The following is a 19,585-nucleotide window of genomic DNA, read 5'->3' as shown; positions in this document are numbered from 1 at the left end:
CTGACCTGGGCTTCTCTACCTTCAGGTGGGTGTGTGTTAGTCAGGGCTCTCCAGGGAAACAGAACCAGTAGGCGTTAGGTAGATAGACTGCTGGATCCATCAAGAGAGCTTTATTGTGGGGGACTGGCTCACAAGAGAGAGCCTGAGAGATCTCACGGTCTACTGTCTGTAAGCCTGGGACCCAGGGGAGCTGAGTGTAAGGCCCAGCCCAGGTCTGAAGGCCTGAGAGCCCTGAGTGCTGACGTCCAAGGGTATACCCAGAAATCACGTTTTCTTCATGGTGTTGGAGGTGTGTCCATGAGGAGCACAAACGCCCAAGGCACTGGGCACTCATTGCCCATCCCAGGTGCCATGCAAGCTTGTGGCCTGCACTTCCCCGTTTCAGCCTCACACTGGCACTGTGGGTTGGGTGCTGTTCCCAACATGTTTTATACAAGGAGAGAACAGAACTGAGAGAGGTCAAGCCACCTGCCTAAGATTGCACAGCTGGCCCGTGGAGAAGCCGGGACTCTGCTACCCAGGTTCACCTGATCTTGCCATCGTCTGATTCTCTTACCAAGGGCACCACATGGCTGCGGAAAGGGTAAGTGACGTGATGAGCACAATGCCCTTCGAAGACCAACCTCTGGGCGAATGTCCGCTGTCATGCTCTCTCTGGACCCCAAGCCAGGCCATCCCTTAGCCTGGTCGGGTTAACACATAAATAAAGCATCACAGCGTTTCCCATTTCTACCGCACAGGATTTCCGAGGCCATTAGAGATAAATTAGGTTCCGAGGTCGTTAGAGATAAATTAGGTCAGCCGTTGGGACATATTGACACTTAATAGATGCTCCGTAAATGGGCTCTGCCCCTCCCATGTGCCCCTCTCTCCTCGCGGTGCTGGTGATGCTGCTGAATAAGGCCTCTCGCTTCCTGGGCCCTGTGCTGGGAGCAGGGCTGGGGCTGGGATCTGAAACCTTGTCCTGCACCTCAAATGGCTGCTCTGGCTTGGGGACCAGAGAGAGGCATGGCAGCTGACAGTTGCCCAGAAGTTGGTCTTCAAAGGGCATTTGAGCTCATCATGTCGCTTACCCTTTCCATATCCATGTGGTGCCCTTAGCAAGAGCATTGGATGGAGGCTGTGGGACAAGGTCAGGCAGGCCTTAGTAGCAGAGCCCTGGCTTCTCCACGGACCAGCTTTGTGACTTCAGGCAGGTGGCTTGACCTCTCTGAGCTCTGGTCTCCCCATGCATAAAACATGTTGGTAACAGTACCCACCCCACAGTGCTAGTGTGAGGCTGAAAGGGGGAAGTGCAGGCCACAGGCTTTCATGGTGCCTGGGATGGGCAATGAGTGCCTAGTAAGTGCAATCTCTTGATATGACAGTCCCCATTTTCTAGATGAGGAGACTGAGGCTCAGGAAATTAGAGGCCTTACTCAGGGCCTTTACCACATGATAAAGGCTGGAATGAAAATCCCAACTCCATCCCAGGCCCTGGCCTCTGTGTGCTGAGAACATTAGGCAGAGAGAAGTTGTGCCTGGCAGAGGGAAAGATGACCAGAGCAGGACCAGTCAGGGAGGGCTTCCTGGGAGTGGGGGCACCTAGGCAGTGGCCCACAGGGTGGTTCAGAGTTGGCTGGGCTGAGAGGCAGTGAGAGGTCGCTCCTGTTCAGGGCAGGGAACAGGCCACACCTTTCATAGCTGAGCCAGGGGACAGGCAGACTGTTCACGAGCAGCCAGTGGAGACTGAGGCTCAGAGAGGACAGGCAGCCCAGCACAACCGCTCAGGGTGAGGGGCAGGGGCTGGGACTCATCCTCATGCTCTCACTCCCTCACCCCTGCCTCCTCGTCCTTTCCTTCTGCCATGGCAAGTGTGGAGCGTGGCTCACAGGTGGGCTCACTTTCCTGTTGGACTCGCAGGTGGGCTCACTTTCCTGTCGGGCTCACAGGTGGGCTCACTTTCCTGTCGGGCTCACAGGTGGGCTCACTTTCCTGTCAGGCTCACAGGCAGGCTCACTTTCCTGTTGGGCTCACAGGTGGGTTCACTTTCTTGTTGGGCTCGCAGGTGGGCTCACTTTCCTGTCGGGCTCACAGGTAGGCTCACTCGCCTGTTGGGACTTGGCAGCGAGAGCTCAGGGGCTTGCTCTTACCTGGCCTGGAGTTGGACATGCTCCAGTGCTGGCCAATGAGGTAGGCATTGGGAGGGATGTGGATCCCAGGGGCAGGTGCTTGCAGGACACAAGTGTCCGGGCTTGGGAGGTCAGGGGCGACATCCTCAGACTTGATCTCCATGGCCCAGGCCTGGAATGTCTGCTTGAGCTGGGGATGACCTGAGTGAGCTTGGGTCCCGCCATGCAGCCCGGCGGGCCTTCCTGTGACAGTGTTGGTGGCTGGCATGGGGCCAGACAGTGGAAGGCCACGCCTGGTGAGTGGCCGACTGGCCACCTCATCCTTGTGGGGCCGCCAAAGGTGCCTCTACCCAGCTCTGCTGTGCACTGAAAATGCAGGAGAAGGGGCAAGGTGGGTGGGGTGCAGGGGTGTGTGGTTTGGGGCTGGGAGGCAGGAAGGGGGGCATCTTTGAGTGGAGACAGAGTCTAAAAATGTAACAACTGCCTTTCAGGAGACACAGGGAGGCAGGCACTGGCCACTGCTAGGCTCTGTGCTGAGGGCCGGTGCTCTCTGGGGTCTGAACCGTTAGCGTCCTCCAGCGCCAGGTGGAATCTGAGGCCTCTGTCCTCCTCCCAGGAGGGAGCCAGATGGAGGGCAGGGGAAGAGGGAGGGAGCCCAGGGAGGAGGGACTCGAGTGCAGGAGCCGTAACACTAGGGGCTGCGAGGGCAGGCTGGGCAGTGCCCAGAAGTCCACGCCCATATCAGGCGTGGCTGATGATGGGCCACGATTGGCTTTCCAGGGAGGAGGGACTGATACCAAGGCTGCAGCTATCACTGTGTTTTCCAAGACTGGAAACTGAGGCCCAGAGATGTGTGTGACCAGCCTACTGTCAGCTAATTCGCAGCCGTGGGGCCAGAATTGGCATCAGTCTGAAAGGTTCTTGCTCCATGTCCATCAGCAGTAAATTCCCTGGCCCTGCAGGAGCCCAGGTTGTGTCTGAGAATGTATCCGTGTGGATGCCGAAATGTCATGAAGTCACCGTGGGCTGTCTCTAGGGCCTGGAGGTGAACTGACACGTGCATGCGAGCCTGTGTGTGTGCATGCGTGTGCACGCAAGTATGATTTGGGGCTCTGCCTCTCTTTGCTCTTCTCCCTTAGCTGCCTTCATTGTTCTGACCCATCCCCCTCAAGGGAGGAGACTCTCAGTGTCCTAAATGACAGGCTTGTTGGGAGAGGGAGGTAACCTGCTTGCACACCTCCATGGCCAGGAGGCTCACCACCTTGCAGACAACCCACTGCCTTGTGCACATCGTGAGCCTGTGAGAAAGTCCCTCATTGGGCTGAGCCAAGCCATGCTTGTGTCCCTGCTCCTGGCTGTGCCCATGGAGGCCCTGGATGGCCATGTGGCTGCCCCAGGCCCTCCTGCAGTGAGAGTCTGTCTCCTTCTAGTCTGGCCCTGGCCACTGTCCTCCAGATGAAGGCCAGGTGCCCCGAGGAGGCTCCTGACTTCACCAGCACCTCCCTTTGCCCATTCATGCTGGTTTGGACTGGGGTGTGGAAAGTGCACTTGTGCCTACATATGCACACACACAGGGACCCAGATACATGCATGGATGTAGGCATACCACATACACACACATAGCACATACACAGGGACCCAGATAAATGCACAGAGGCAGGTACACCACATATGCACACACAGCACACACACATGGACACCTAGGCACACGCATGGGTGTAGGTATACCACATCTGCACACACAGGCACAGATACATGAACATTAGAACGTGGACCTCCACAGCCACATGCAGGTGCATGTCCAGACACACACATGAGCATACAGACACATACACCTCTGTGTGGGACACAGCCGGTGGCTCTGGAGAGCTGGCAGGAAGCCCGGAGTGGCCCTGAGTTTGCCAGTCATGTGTGCACAGCTTGGTGCACCCAGCTCCCAGGCTGGGAGAGGTCAGCCCTTTCAATGAGGGTTTTATGGTTTTGTTTTGTTTTTTTTAGAGATAGGGTCTTGCTCTGTCACCCAGGCTGGAGAGCAGTGGCACAATCATGGCTCACTCAGCCTCAAATTCCTGGACTCAAGTGATCCTCCTGCCTTAGCTTCCCAAGGGGTTGGGGTTACAGGCATGAGCCACTGTGACTGGCCTCAAAGAAGCTTTTTGGGGAGGCCTTTGGTCTTTTCCCGTATCTCTGCTTAAACATTAAACATTTCCCTGGGAAAAGATGCCACCTCCTGTACCAACTGACTGTCCCATCAGCTGCCCAAGTTTGTGGGGACAGGGTGTTCCTCCTGCACCCTCCAACGTGACCTTTCCAGCCCCTCCCACCATGCCCACTGGCTGCTGAGCCCTCTCCAAGCCCAGGCTGGAGCAGGCTGGCAGCTGATGTGTTTATTTGCCTGGCAGTGGGGGTGGGTGGGAACGAGCGGAGGTAATTGGTACATTTTGTAAGCAATCATCTCCTGGCACCCTCTGCCGCAGCATGTGGGCTGCCAGATCCCGTTAATCATGACCTGGAGGCCTGGGGCCCCCGCCACCTGACAGCCTCATCTCTCTCCTTGGACGGATAGAGCCGCTCTGCCACCCTAATGGCGTTATCTGTTATTCCTGGACACACCGCCCTCTCCTGGCACACTGGTGGAGCTGGGGCCTGTGCTTGGGGCCCAGTGGGTGGGTGAGGGAATGGCAAGCAGGGGAAGACACTGATTCTGCAGCCTGTGGCCGGCCAGGCCTCAGCTGAGTATCAGGGGCTTCATTTGCACAGTGCTGCACCCATTTCAGCAGCAGAGACAGCGGGAGAGGCTGGTGCCCCACGGGAGGCCATGCTACTGGAGGTAGGTGGCATTTGATACCAGGTGCCGCTGACTGCAGCCTCCCGTGGAATTTTGGGGCTCACTCCAAAATGAAAACTCAGAGCCTATTGTTAAAAATTATTAATCCTTCCACGATGGCAATAGCAGAGCATTAAACCAAGCAGCAGGCCTGGCGAGCTCGGGCCCGTGCGAATGCACAGGCCACACGGCGTGCAGCTGCCCTGTCCACGTGTTCTGACACAAGCCTATGCATGCACACACATCCACTTCACATGTATGCACACATGCACAGGCACACCCGGCCGCAGGCAGTGCTGTGGGGATCACAGTGGAGTGACCCACACCCAGGCCTTGCTCATCGGGGATCACCAGCCAAGCCCCTCCCTACCTCAGTTTCCTCACTGCTTACAGCAGCCCAGGACACAGCCCAATACGATGACCAAGATGGTGCCCAGTTGAGGGAGCAGGCTGGTGCCCCCTATCTGGCTTCCTACAGGGAAACGTGCCCGACATCATGATTGATGTAGCTCTTATTGACGGAAATGACAGCCAAGTATGAAAGGCACAGGAGCAAATCATTCCTGCATGATTAATAAAGGGCCCAGGGGGCACCGGTGTGATTAATTCCTGCATTTACTCTACCTCACATGCTCATACATGCTCACACACATGCACACAGCACCCATGGGGTGCTAGGGCTTTGCAGGGGCTGGCCCTGCCTGCATAGCACTCCAGCTGGACCCAATCCAATCCTTCATTCTAAGCATCCATCCATCCATCCATCCATCCATCAATCCACCCATTATCCACCAATTCATCTGTTCATCCATCCACCCATTCACCAGTTTATCCATCCATCTGTCTGTCCATCCATTCATCCACCCCTTCAACCTCATTCATCCATCCATCCACCAGTTTATCCATCTGGCAAGCTCCCATCCCTTCTGTAAGTATCCACCAAGTTTCTTTTTGTGTCAGCCCCTGAGCTGGAGGCCCTCCCAGGCAGGCGAGGGGTCAGTGGTGGGCAACACCAGCCCCTCATTGTCGAGCTCTGTGCTTCAGCCAGCCGAGGTGTGGGATGGGCTGTAGAACTGGGGGCCAAGTTGGTGAGGTAACTACTCTCTGGGGAGTAGGGAAGGACTCACCTCCCCACTTAGGGCAAGGCACTTCATCTCTCTGTGCCTCAGATTCCTCATCTCTGAGATGGGGATCGCTATGCTACCTCCCCTGCCAGGATTGTCACAGGAGATTAAAAGAGTTAATTCAAGTCAAGCATTTAAAACAGTGCTGGCCATATTGCCAGGGAGTGCCATGTTAGCATGAGACACACATGTAACTTCTAAATTTATCCTTTGCATTTAAAAATAGTACAGCCTGATAGAAGGATCTGTGTGATCCCAGCACAGATTCTAGTTAAGAAAAGGAAGTCGGAGAGAATATTCAACATAAAGTAATGCATGTGAAATCCTTCTCCGGGTGGACAATCACTGATTCCCAAAGGTGTGTTTGGCGTTGCTTCTGGAAGATTCTATCACATACTATGGATGAAAAATGCCTTTCCCTTGTTCCTGGAGCAACTGATCTGGGCACAAATCCTTGAAACCCAGTGTAGTCAGAGCAGTGATTGGGGCTGAGGGGGACACAGCGCCCAGGGAGCTGGGAGGAGGAAAAGCTATTTCTGTTCAGTGGCTATGAAGATTGACCCAGGTTGTTGTGGCAAACAAGGAGAGGTGGGCATTCCCCCAGGAGAGGCCAGTGTGTGCAAAGGCCCATGGTGGTGATGGATTGGAAGTTATGCCGACACCTTCCAGGAGAGGAAGACAGGCTGGGCTTGGAGATTACGCCCATTCTGCAGGTGGGTAGACTGAGCTGGGAGGAGGAAAGCTGTTATTTGTTGAATGTCCCCACCTCCAGGCATGGTGCAGGATCACATGCTCTGAGGCAGCCGAGCCACCTCTCTTCATGAGATGAGCAAACTGAAGTTCAGAAAGGTAGGATGATGTACCCAGGGCCCAGCTGGTGAGGAAGGGGCTGGACTTGATCCCAGGTCTCCCAGCTCTTGGTCCAGAGCTCTGTTCATAAAGGATGGGGGATGAAAATAGGAGCAGAGGAAGGAGAATGGGGTTTGTTGCTGGATGAGAGTATCCCTGACTCCCATCTCGCTCTTGACTTTCCATGGCGAGGCCAAACTCTGGCCCACTGAGTCCAGCTGTCCCTTCAAGAGTTAGTGTGGCCAGGTTAATGGTCCCCAGGAGCTGCAGCTGAGGGTCCAGTGGTGCAGAGTTGGGGCTTTCCAGGCCTTGCCTGGCAGGCAGCCCCAGCATCTCCTGACAGCAGTGTGACCACCTGGAGTGTGACCCCAATCCAGGCAGTCTCTCTGTTTGCAAAGACAGCTGCTGCAGTCCCCTCCGTAGGTCCCTGCCTCAGGCCTCAACTTTCCCCCCATCACAGTCAGATGCTCCTTCTCCAACCTCCACCCTGATGCCATCTCTCCCTGCTCTAAAACCTTCAATGGCTCCCTATCACCAGTCCTGTACCATCTAAAGGAGTGTGGGTTTAGGGCTTCATGAGACTTCCAGCTGCTCTCATTGGCTGACTGACTATCTTCCCCTTGCCCTTCCCTGCCCCCAGTCTGAGGCCCATGAGCTCATCTCACTCAGTCTATGCTCTGCAGCATTTTTCTCTGTTCTCTGGAAATCATGTCAGGGTCCTCTTCTTCTTGGAGTCACCCACAGCTCCCTGGTGCTTTCATCCTCAGACTGGACTTGGAGGACCCTGGATGACAGGCTGGGCAGGGCCTCTGCCTTATCCCCCATCAGGCCTTGCCCCTCCCTGAAGTACCCCCTCAGGTTTCCCAGACTTTGCTCTGTGAGGGTGGGGAAGGAGGGGGCACATGTATTTGGGAACCACCACCTCTCCCATGCCACTCTTGGGGAGTCGGTGCTGCCAGCCTGGTGCAGGCTCTGCGAAGCCTGTTGAACTCAGTTTGTTCCAAACCTCTAACCCCAGAGCCTGGTTGCCCTGCTCCATCCATGTGGGGCGACTTGCGGTTACTGTCTCCTACCCCCAGCCCTTCCCTGCCTTGTTTCTGGGCTTGCCCTTTCTCTCCCCTTGTACCCCATGGTTGCCTGGAAGCCCTGGGTCCACCTCTTTGGCACCCGGAGATCTCTGAAGCTGAATCAGCTCACAAACCAAGATTCTTACCTGTTCCCAGTAGAGACACAGGCATCCCTGCTGGCCTCAGGTGTGGGATGTACTGGGCTCTTCAAGGCGGATGAAGGAGCCTTCTGGCTTGGGGTGGCCTGTGGTGCACTTAGCAGCCTCATGGCCTGAGCTAGGTGGTCATCTTTGAGGGAGCTCGAGGTTCCTTCAGCTCTGGCTCTGTGAGTGGCGTTCTGTGTGCTGCTGAGTCGTCAGTTCTCAATCTGTTTGTCACTGTGTTTGTCCTCAGCAGTGGGGAAAGAACCACAGAGAACCTCCAAGAGTATCGGAGCCTGGGGCCCGGGTTCAAGCCCCAGCTCCAGTCACCACTGTGCAACCTCAGACAAGTTGCTTAACCTCTCTGAGCCTCAGTCCTCCCATCTACAAATGGAAGGATTTTTATTTTGTTGTGAGTTTACAATTAGTTCACAAACATAAAGTGCCTAATATATGAAAGCTCCTGGCATTTAGTTGGCTGTGCTGGGGGGATGTCTGGGATGTCTGGGATCCTCTCTCCAAGCTTTCCATGGCCCCAGGTGGGCCTGGTGATTGCGTGATTCCATTCCGGAAGAGCTGTGGTCACAGCTTCTCCTTTGGGGCTTTGAAGATGAATGTGACCTTTCTGTCCTTTTGCAGAAGAACAAGGCTTTCTAAGAAGATCAAATGATGAGGCTCTGATGCTCTCTCAGTGATAACAACCTGTCACGGAGATGCAGACAGCACTCCACAGCAGACGCTGCCCCCGGAGGGACAAAAGCCCTGCCTGGTCAGTGGTCCTGCTTTCAGGCTTGTCCTTTTTGACCCTGTAAAGACGGTCAGGGCCTGCAATGTGAGGTCCAGCCATCCTGGGGACAACTGCTGCCAGGCCCTGATTCTAGAATTCCTGAGAGCAGTTGTGGAGCCGCTGCCTCTTGCTGTGGGGCAGGAAGGGACAGACGCTGGGGCTGGTTTTAGACTTACTTGAAAGGAGAGACACTCTGTCGGTCAGCACCATGGACAGCACCACAGGATAAGCGAATTTTCACGGCGGGGGAGCCCTGAGGAGCAGAGCTAGGCGTGAAGGCAGCTTAGGGGTGTGAAGACCAGCTTCCTGCCGGAAGACCACAGGGAGGTTTGAGATGGACAGAGCACCTCACTGCCCATCAAAGGCCACAGGGCTCCCCGAAGCACAACTATGCTGGTAGCCGGGGGCCAGTGTCCAGGCAAAGCGGGAAGGTGGGTGGTGTGCCCCAGCTCAAGGGCCTGAGAGGGCATCGTCTGTGTGGGGAGAAATAGAAGGGAAAACCCCTCCTTGGCCAAGACCTGTGCCCTCTTCCAGGTGGCAATCCCTGGGGACTCCTTGGAGGGGGATTTCTTGACCCTGCCCTGCACGCCGATGGCTCCAGCCTCAAGTTTGCCTGCGCCTCTCAGTGCTTCTGTCCAGTTGTCATGGGAGCCCTGGGAGGTGCTCAGGATGCACGGGGGCAGCTGGGAAGATGGGGGTCCCATGCTCCAGGAGCAAAGCTCTACCCGTGAGGGCAGACAATGCCAGCCTCCACATCTCCAGCGCAACACTTCTGAGAGGTGTTCAGCTCCCTGTCACAGCCTCCAAGAGGGATCCTGAGTTTTCTGTGTCCCAGGTCACCTGCTCTCCTGAACTAGGTCAGCCTCTTACAGCAGGGATGTGGGTTGGACCGACCCGAGCTTACAGGCTGGGCATGCAGTGCCCCCGCCAGAGGAGTCAGGGCCTGCCGTAGCCTCTCTCAGCCTCAAGGCCTGAATTCATAGCCTAACTCCCTGGGCTGAATCTGGATAGAAACAAGGCTTAGTGGGAGCAGTGCCGAGCATAGTGCCAGGCATGGGCTAACTGTAGCAGTGCTTGGTCAGCATTTGCCGGTGCTGGGGGTATTTGTTATGCACGGAGCCCTCGCTGATTTCTCCCAACAAGCCCACCATGTAGCTAATTCCCCCATCTCCTGGCTGTGTGACTTGCAGCAAGGTATGCTCTGAACCATGACTTTCTCCTCTAGGAATCCAGCACTAACGCTTCCTCCTAAGCGAGACTGCACCTCACTGAGAAAGCACCTCACACCTGCCTGCTTATCAAAGTCCTCAGGAATGGCTAGTTGGAGGTGGCAGTCTGAGGCTGGACCTGGCCAGGGGGGACCCTGCCTTGTCTTCCTCCTTCTGGCCATAGTCCTGCTGCCCTTGCAGCCTGGTCGGTACTGGAGGTTGGCTACCTGGACAGGCTTGGCTCCAGACAGACCTGTCTCAGAGGGGAGGCCTGTTTAGATGGATGACTCGGCCATGCTAGGCTCAAATGGGACCCATGGGGAGATGGAGAGAAGTACAGCCTGCCTGCTTCACGGCAGTGTGCGGTGGCAGTGGGCATCAAACATGCAGGACATTTATGTGCCCTAATAAAACAGCAGCTGTAATTTTCTCTCTGTTCCTTGGCAGAACCTTGGGGACCAGCGTGCCCTCTGAGTCACCTCTGGAAGGAGCAATTCTCCCTGCATTCCTCCTTGGAGATCCAGGGAGCCCAAGCAGCTGGGAAGCCTGATTGAGTCATGGTGCTTGCAGGGTAAGTACGCAGGAAGGGCCGGGGAGGCCGTGAGGAAATGGACAGAAAGCTGATTCAAGGAGGGACCAGCGGGAGTGGACGAGGCAGGGTATAGAGGACTGCGGGGAGAATGTGACTTGTTCAGTGAGGCCAGGGCTGCACCTTGAGAGGGGATGGTAAACTTCTCTCCTGGCTGCACTGTGGCCACAGGCTAGGCCCCTCCTTGAGAAAGGGGCCTAGTGCTCCCTGCCCCGCTAGCAAGCGCGGGGTGAGGCATGAGAGGTCAAAGCACTTTATCTGCAGCCTGCAGCCCCCATGACCAAGGCCGCTTTGTGCCGGGTCCACTGGTGCAGCTCCCCGCTGGGCCACTGTTTCTGACATAACAGGCCTGTCTCATATTGTCTAGGTCCTGGTCGGGGGTTCTGGGGGACCCTCACACTCCTGGGGTTCTGGGATGCTTGTGGGTGAGTGGAGTCTGGGGGTCTCAAGGTTGGACACAGTTGAGCAGGGGCCTCTGTGGCAGGACTTTGACAAGCTTGTGCCAGCGGTGACTCTCCAAGAGCAGAGGCTGTAGGAGGCAGCACTTTCTGAGATCTTTTGGACCTAGAGTCTTTCTTCCGCAGCATCTCCTGGGGTTTTGTGTTTTGTGAGACAGGGGTTTTGGGGTTGCCATCTTGGGAACGTGGTGCTGTGCATCCATCCATCCGGTGAAGCAGTAAAAGACTCACATTCCCTGTCCTGTCAGTGTCCTGCACTGACAGCCACATTGCCCCCACCATGACCAGGAGACCCTTGGAAGAGGCAGCAGGGGTGGGCTGGCATGAGGAGGCCTCAACCCTATGCAGAGCCACCTGAGACACCCAGGCAGAACAAAGGTGAGGAGTCGGGGAGGGCTTCAGGGACAGTGGCTTTGGGACATGGATGGGGCCCTGGCCCCAGGCGGAGTGGCCTGGAGTCTACTGGCCTGGTGGGGTGTAGGGAGGAGTGGAGAGGTATTAGGGGGAGAAGCCCCTTCCCTGGATCCAGGTGCTGGCCTGGATGTGGTTGCTGGCTCCCACAAGGAAGAGGGGAGGGCCTCTAGATCCCCCGAACACCTGTCACAGGCCAGCCTGCGCGTGCCTCACCCTGGAGCACCACCTGCTTCCCATCCTGCAGGAGGCTGAGGCTGGGGAGGCTGAGCAACTTCTCAGGGCTGTGCAGGAAGCTCAGGGCTCCCTCAGCCTAGCCTCCTGGACAGACTTGCCCCAAGTAGGCCTGACCCCTTCAGCTTCCAGCTCTCACCAGCTATGTCTCCAGATTCTTTGACATTCTCTCCTTGCCTGAGGCTGGCTTTTTCAGTCCATCCTATCTGTGTGTTTCTAGCTGGGAGAGAAGCCTCTTTAAGTTCATGGGGGTGGGCTGTGTGCTGATGAGAAAGTGATGCTGGGGCCACGCCCCTGCTGAGGCCCCTCCAGCGAGTCTGGTGGTGACCTTGGGCTGGTTATGCTCCTTCTTATCTGTAAGGAGGATATCTGGCTCAGTGGGTGATGAATGATTTGAGCCGGAAAATCCAAGACCTTGGCATGGGGGGAGTTGTGGAGGGAGAGGTGACATGGGGTGGCTGGGGGAACTCGGGGCCCACCAAGACCTGCCTGATCCCTCGGCAGCTGGATGTTTACTGACACCACCTGCTGTATGTGACCTAGGTAGGGGGAAGGGTGGTAACCTAGAAGCACAATCAGGCCCTTCCCCAGCCACTGCAGGGGTCAAGGGGCTGGGATTTGGGGAAAGGTGTTGTTTAGCCAGAAAGTTGTTTTCTCAGTATGCTGTGGTCTGAATGAGAAACTCCCAGAGGGTCCTGGTTATAAACACCGCACTGTTGATGATATGCTGGTGGTTGCACAGGGTGAACAGCAGGGCATGGGTGTGCAGGCCCTACCTGCCCCAAGGGCTTCAGGACCTGGGGACAAGGTAGGGGCAAGAGACTGGAGCTTTCTGATTGAGCTCCTACTGTCCGCTGCACCCTGGCCAAGACCTGGACAGTGGACCTGGTCTTCTTGAACTCTCATGCTTGAGGGGTGCCTTAGTCTGTTCTCACACTGCTATGAAAAATACCCAAGACTGGATAATTTATAAAGGAAAGAGGTTTAATTGACTTACAGTTCCTCATGGCTGGGGAGGCCTCAGGAAAGTTACAATCATGGAGGAAGGGGAAGCAAACATGTCCTTCATATGGTGGCAGGAGAGAGAAGTGCCGAGCAAAAGGGGGAAAGCCCCTTATAAAACCATCAGATCTGGTGAGAACTCACTCACTATCGTGAGAACAGCATGAGGGTAACTGCCCCCATGATCCAGTTACCTCCCACTGGGTCCCTCCCACGGCATGTGGGGATTATGGGAACTATAATTCAAGATGAGATTTGGGTGGGGAACACAGCCAAACCATATCAGGGGCAGGGAGCTGGGTGAGTGCCAATTGGAGGTCATGTCTCAGGTCAGGGACTGAGGGTCCCAGGGGCTCCCCAGCAGGGTAGGGGTGCCCCTGAGACCCAGGGCTCACAGTCATGGCAGGAATACCCTGCACAGCCCCCCTCCCCAACCCCATTGATTTGTTGGGGAGTGTGGGCAGCCAGCCTGTCCCCAGCTCCCATGGCACCTGCTCTGGTTATCTATACTGGTGGCCTCATGCAGCACCCAGCAGAGCAGCCTTGGCTCTCCAGGGTGATGGTTGGGCAGTGGCAGTGGGATCCTGTTCACTGGGATGCTTGCCCCATACACCAGAGGTGGGAAGTTCCCACGTTCCATACCCCATGTGCTTCCTCCACCCAGGCCCAGTCATCCATGGCCAAGTCTGCTTTCCGGTGGGGTGGGGGCGGGTTGGCAGGGACAAGCCTATGGTCAGCTCTGCTCATGGCTGTGGTTTGGGGCAGGTGTCATCACCCAGCTGGTAGCAGATGAAGAAATGGAGCCTCCCGCATAGAGAGCAGCCCTAGATCTGCAGGAAGGACAAGGGGGCCATGGATCTGCCATCATCCAGTTCACGGCCACCTCTCCTTCCACTGTCCTTTCTCACACTTCCCTCCAGGCCCCACGCCCCATGCACTGGTTTCTTCCCGGGCCGCCTCCTGGAGCCCATGCTCTTCTCTGTCAGGGACTGAAAGTAGCCCCCCAGGAGATGTTCACACTCTGATCACTGGAACCTGTGCAAGGGGTGTTATTTGGAAAACAGTTGTTTGCAGATGTGTTTAAGTGAAGGATTTTGGGAGGAGGAGCATCCCTTGCAAAGGGTCGTTGTTAGAGGGAGGGGAAGGGCAGTTAAGGCGGTGGGTGGGGATGTGTGACCCGGCGCTGAGATTAGAGTGCTGTGGCCATGCACCACAGACGCCTGGAGCCCTGGAGTCAGCAGACACAAGGAAGTTTGAAACACTTGGCGCTCTTGGTCTTCTTCCTTGGTGCCTGCCTTGCCCACGGGAATTGATGCTCCCTTGGGAAACTGACAGGGTCTGATCCCCTGGCCCCCGCACCCAGCTCTGAGTACACTTCCCATAACTATTTGTCAAAAGCTTCAGGGAGGGTCCTAGAGGCACAGCCCACCTTCTTGGGAAGCCTCTGGCACCTGGCTGGGGTGGTCTCACGGCTGGGCCTGTCTCAGTACTAGGGTGAGCCTGAGTCCTCCGCGGGGGGCAGTGAGGCAGAGGGGTGCACAGAAGGGGGCTCTGGGGCTGCTCTGGCCCCACCTGCAGAGCCAGAACTTTTCCTCAAACATCTTCCAGGTACAACCTTCACACCTTCTCTGGGGAACGGTCAGTGGGGATATCTTTAACCACTCTGGGAGGCCGTGACTTACTCTTCTGCCGATGCACCGCCCTCTTGGCTGTACTTTTATGACTGCCAGGGACACTTTGGTGATGAGTGGCCTGCACGGGGCCTGAGAGCAATGCAGCAGTGTGCAGGGGGGATGGGGAGGGCAGAGGAGCCACTGGAGTGATTATGATGGAGCTGGCACTGGTCATAAACTTTAATCAACTTAAAACCCACTTTTGGTATTAAACTTTACCAACCATTTAATACCCCTGGACAGGCCCAGAGTGTGGGAGCAGGTGCCTGTCAGAGTCACCTCCTCGGATGTGCCAGGCCTGAGGCTGGTACGGGTGCCTGAGGACGCCACTGTCTCCCACACAGGCATGCTGGGGCCTGGGGTGGGTTGGCAGGAGACAACCCTGAACTATGGCCTGAAACAGGATGGGGGAGCTGGTTCCGGGGCTCCCACTGGCCTGTGTGGCCTTGAGCAAGGCTGGTGAGATGGTCTGGTCCTCAGGCCTCCCAGGAGGTGATTCTGAAGCAGGAGAATAGGGTCTGGAGGCAGGGAACCTAAGGCTGATTCATGCCCACTGGATATTAGAGCTGCTCTTTCTTCTGCATGGCAGCTGAAAGATGAAAGTACCTCTGGTCCCCTCCTGCAACCAGTCACACTGGTCACAGGCCTATGCTTCACTCTGATTTGTCCCCTCCCACAACCAGTCAGACAGATTGCAGGGCTACTCTTCATTCTGATTGATCCCCTCCTGCAACCAATCAGACTGGTTGTGAGCCACTACTTCATTTGCATAGAGTGAACCAATGGGAAAAGTTTAGAGGATATTTAAACTCCAGAAAATTTTCTGATTGACGGTTGTTGACCTGCTTGCTTGAGCCTGCTCCCACCCTGTGGAGTGTACTTTCATTTAAAATAAATATTTACTTTTGCTGCCTTGCTTTATTTGTGCATTTTGTCCAATTTTTTGTTGGGTAACAATTCCAGAGGCAGGCAGCAGAGCCGGCAGCCCCCGGGGAGGATGGCGGCAGAGTGACTCCACCTCACATGCTCCTCAGTGACTCCTGCCAGCCTCAGCTGGACCTGGGAGTGGAGTCTGCTTGCCTTCACAGTTGGGGAAACTGAGGCTCTGAGAGGGTACAAAGTGGTCACGAGTCACACAATCAGGCGCAACAGATTCGGGGCACTCAGTGGACCCCGTGTTGGACACACTGCAGATTGTCCCTGGAGGGTTTCTCTCCATCCTGCAGCCTGGGGGAGTGAGCATGGTCCAGTGTCTTGGCAGAGCAGGGTGCTCCTTCCAGAAAGACGGGAAGCAGCACAAGAGTTGGCTGCTTGTGTCCTTCACTGTGCACTCAGGAGCCCTCTGAGCTGGGGGCTTCTGGAGATGACCCCCAGGCTCCTCACACCCAGGCAGCTGCAGTGAGTCCTCGGGTCACTTGCTGTGTCCAGTCCTGAGCAGGGTATCCCTTGCCCCTCTCCACAGCTCTGTCTGTGGTGACCTGGGAGGCCCACGGGGCAGTTTCCAAACTCCTGGTGCTGATCAGGCCAGGGAAGAAGCTAAAGAGGTCCCAATGGGCTCCAGTCCTTCCTTTGTTCATGTAACAAGCATTTATTAGACCATTCCTGTGTGCTAGGACCCATGACAGGTGATGAGTAGGGAACATGCCTTGGCCTACAGCAGGAGAGGAGCTTCCAAAGGCAGTTCCAGGCCAGAGTGGGACGTCCTATGGTGGGGAAAGCCCAGGAGCTCATGGAGGACAGGGCACGCTTCCGTGTGCAGGTGAGCCTTGAGTTGTGTGTCGAGGGATGAGTTAGAGTTTGTCAGGAAGAGAAGAGGAGGAAAAGACTCTTCAGTGGACGGTGAACAGACTGTGCAATAGCAGAAAGGCACACAGCAGCTCCAAGAGGCTTCAAATAACCCAGAGGAGGCACTTGAAGAGGAGCAGATGTGCTGAGAGAGTCTGCAGGAGAAGAGATGCTGTCCACGGGCAGAAGTCTGCGTTAGGGAAGGCTTCCTGGAGGAGGCGGCTCTGCGGTGAGACCCTGAAGCTGCGAGAGGACTAGAGGTGGATATTCCAGCTGAGGGAACAGCCTGGCCTTTCCCACTTGCCTTGGCTTTTTCTTTTCTGCGCAGCCACCATGGGTTCTCACCTTCTTTGTTTTTACAGCAAAGCAGAAGGTGGCCTTGGTGTGGCTGCACTTGAAGCACCTGCAGCCTGCCTGATGTCTCCTGGACTCACAGACGCTGCAGAGACAGGTGGGGCTGCCCTCCCCAGCCTGAGATGCTAAGACCCTGTGGCTCAGCCCTGTGGGGCCCAGTCTGGGCACAGACCACGGGAGGGGGCTGTCCCTCAGAGGGGTGCAGGGCCCGTGGGCAGACATCTGATTGAATAGTGGTTGTGTTTCTAGGGCACTGGCCGAGGCCCAGGCCCTGGGTAATCTGCTGTCCCAGTTATCCCTGATCCCGGGCAGTGGGGGCATCCTTGTAGCTGCATTTCTCGAGTGAAGTGGAGGCTTGGTGAGATCCAGTGCCTTGCTGAAGGTGCCAGCCGGCCCCACCACGTGGTGGTGGTAGGACATGAACCCAGGTCTCAGGTGGCAAATGACACGTTGTCTTCACAGCGGGTGCTGAAGTCCTTCGCTTCTGAGTAGGGCCGGCATTTACATTGTGAGCTCTGGTTTTGTTTTTTTTTGTGTGTGTGTGACGGAGTCTCTGTCTGTCACCCAGACTGTTGGAGTGCAATGGCACGGTCTTGGCTCACTGTGAGTTCTCTGACTATGGGCCACTAGCTTCTCATCCTCAGGCCTCGGTTTCCCCCTCTGTCCAGGGAGGGGCTGGCCTAGATGCTCTCTGGGCTCCCTGCCAGCCAGTACTCATCTGCCCCACATGACCCGGGTGGTCCCTGCCCTGCGCTGCCCCTCCCCGTGCTGATCCTGCCTGCCAAGAGCTGTGTTCACCTCGGGGACAACAGTGGTTTCACGTTCCCTCCAGGAAGCATGACTGGGGAGAGGAGAAGACTCAGCACTCGCTTCCAAAACCCCCCATGTGCCCACGTAGTGGGTGGCAGATGGAAGCTGAGCAGCTGAATGAATGAGGGCATGATCAGGTTTTAGCAGATGTCATAGGAAACAACTCGAGGCCCTGTTAGTCAAGCATGCCGGGCTGTGTGTCAGAGAGGACGGGGTCTCTCCATGACCCAGGGATGGTTCTGAGATGCCAGGGCCTGTTCAAACCCTTCCGGGGCGGCTTTGGTGCTGCTGCTGGGGTCCCAGCCTGCAGGCCCCCTAGCCCTCAAAGTTCTGGGTACCAGGACTGATGAGGGTGCAGTTCAGAAGGACTCGGTTCACTGCTGCCCGCTCACTGCAGGAGCCAGGTACCCCCAGGCAGGGATGACCTGGGATGCAGGGGACTCCTAATCCTTGTCCCCAGCACTACGCTGGAGCTTTTCCTAGTTCCATGACAGCTTTGCTATCTTGGGACGCCTAGAGCTGGAGCTTGTCTGCTCATTCAAGAAATATTCCCTGAGAGCTTCTGTGAGCCAGACACTGTCGTAAGTTTTGGGATTCAGAGGTGAACAAGAGAAGGCCCAGCCCCCAGAGTGGCCACGCTGGGAGAGAGGGTTGAAGTTTATATTTCAGATGACAGAAATCCACAGGGCACTTCCTGCGCCCAGCCTGACATTAAGTGCCCTGTGAATCTGACCCCGTTCAGTCCTGACCACAGCTCTCAGGGTAGGCTGCGCTTGCCTGTGCCACAGACACGGACCCTGGGCACGGGGGCCCAAGTGACCTCCAGGGTCACCACTCGGGTGACTGAGGCAGTCTGGCTCCTGCTGCCAAGCCCTGCCGGATGCTGGTAATAAACACCCGAGAACACAGCGCCCCAGAGTGAGGAGCGCCAAGAACAAGTATCTGTGAGCGACTGCTCTGCTGGCTGGGCGGGCAGTCAGGGCGGCCTCTCGGAGGAGGCGGCCTTTGAGCAGAGACTACAGCAGAGAGAAAGGGTGGGCTTGGCTGCAGCATGCAGACTAAGGGGTGAGTATGAGGAGTGTGGCCAGCGGCTGGTCCAGAAATGGAGAACCAGGAGTTCTCCTCCATGAACGGCTGCCCCGGGAGCTCCTAGATGTAGACCTGGTGCATCCTCTGCAAACTGCCAGCCTCATGATCCCATCACCCTGACCTTGTAGTTCCACCAGCTCAGGCCCTGGCACCCCCAGCCGCCACTCTCTCTGGCTTCTCCTTCCTAAGAGGAGAATCCAGGTGGGCCCCGTGACCCCTTCCTGGGCCTGTCTCACTCCATCTCCTCCCCTGCCCCTCGTTCCCGGGTTCCATCCCAAGCCACCTTCTCCAGGAAGCCCGAGGAGATTGCTGCATTCTTTGGGCTCCTACAGCATCTTCACTGGATTACCAGCCTCTGCTGTGAAGTGTCCCTTTTTGGGACCACAGCTCCCCTCTGGCTCCGGAGTGAGTGTTTCTCTGGGGTTGCTGAGGCAATAGTAGGAGCTAGGACTGGCCTTGTATCCCCACAGTGTCCAAATACCCCTCAGTTGGCCACAGGGTCCAGGGTGTGTGCTCAGAAACCCTCCCCTGGCATCTGGGGACTTTGGCATTCGAACGGACGTTGAGGCTTTGTCTTCCCCTTGTTTCCCTGCCAAGATACAGCAAAGCAAAACAGTCAAAGCCCTGATGTGCAGCTCTGACGGGGGGAGGTCATAACGAGAAGCCTCGTCTGGGGATTCTCCCCTCTCTCTTCGCAGGTGAAAGGATCCCTGTGGACAGCTGTGAGGTCTCCCCAGCCCTGGGGAAGTGGGGCTGGCCTACGGGAAGTGGTGCTGCCTGTCCCGCGCTTGGGCACATGTGGACTGCAGCCAGATCATTTAGAGAAGGAAGGTGGAGGCTGCTTGGAGGAGGGCACATGGGCAGGCAGAGGCTGGAGAGCCCCAGGAGGGAACTGGGGCAGTGCCCAGGTGAGAGGCCTGAGCAGATACGCTGTGGCTGTGACCCAGACCCGCAACAGGAACCCAAAATGTGGGTGGGACTGAGGCAGGCAGACACTGTGCCCTAGCAACACGGGTACCACCAGTGCAGCCACCATTTCCCAACAGCCTACGTGTGACCTGCGTCAG

This window comes from Colobus angolensis, unplaced genomic scaffold (genome assembly GCF_000951035.1).
Source record: "Colobus angolensis palliatus isolate OR3802 unplaced genomic scaffold, Cang.pa_1.0 Scaffold17, whole genome shotgun sequence".
Classification (NCBI taxonomy): domain Eukaryota; kingdom Metazoa; phylum Chordata; class Mammalia; order Primates; family Cercopithecidae; genus Colobus; species Colobus angolensis.
This window is presented reverse-complemented; position numbering follows the sequence as displayed.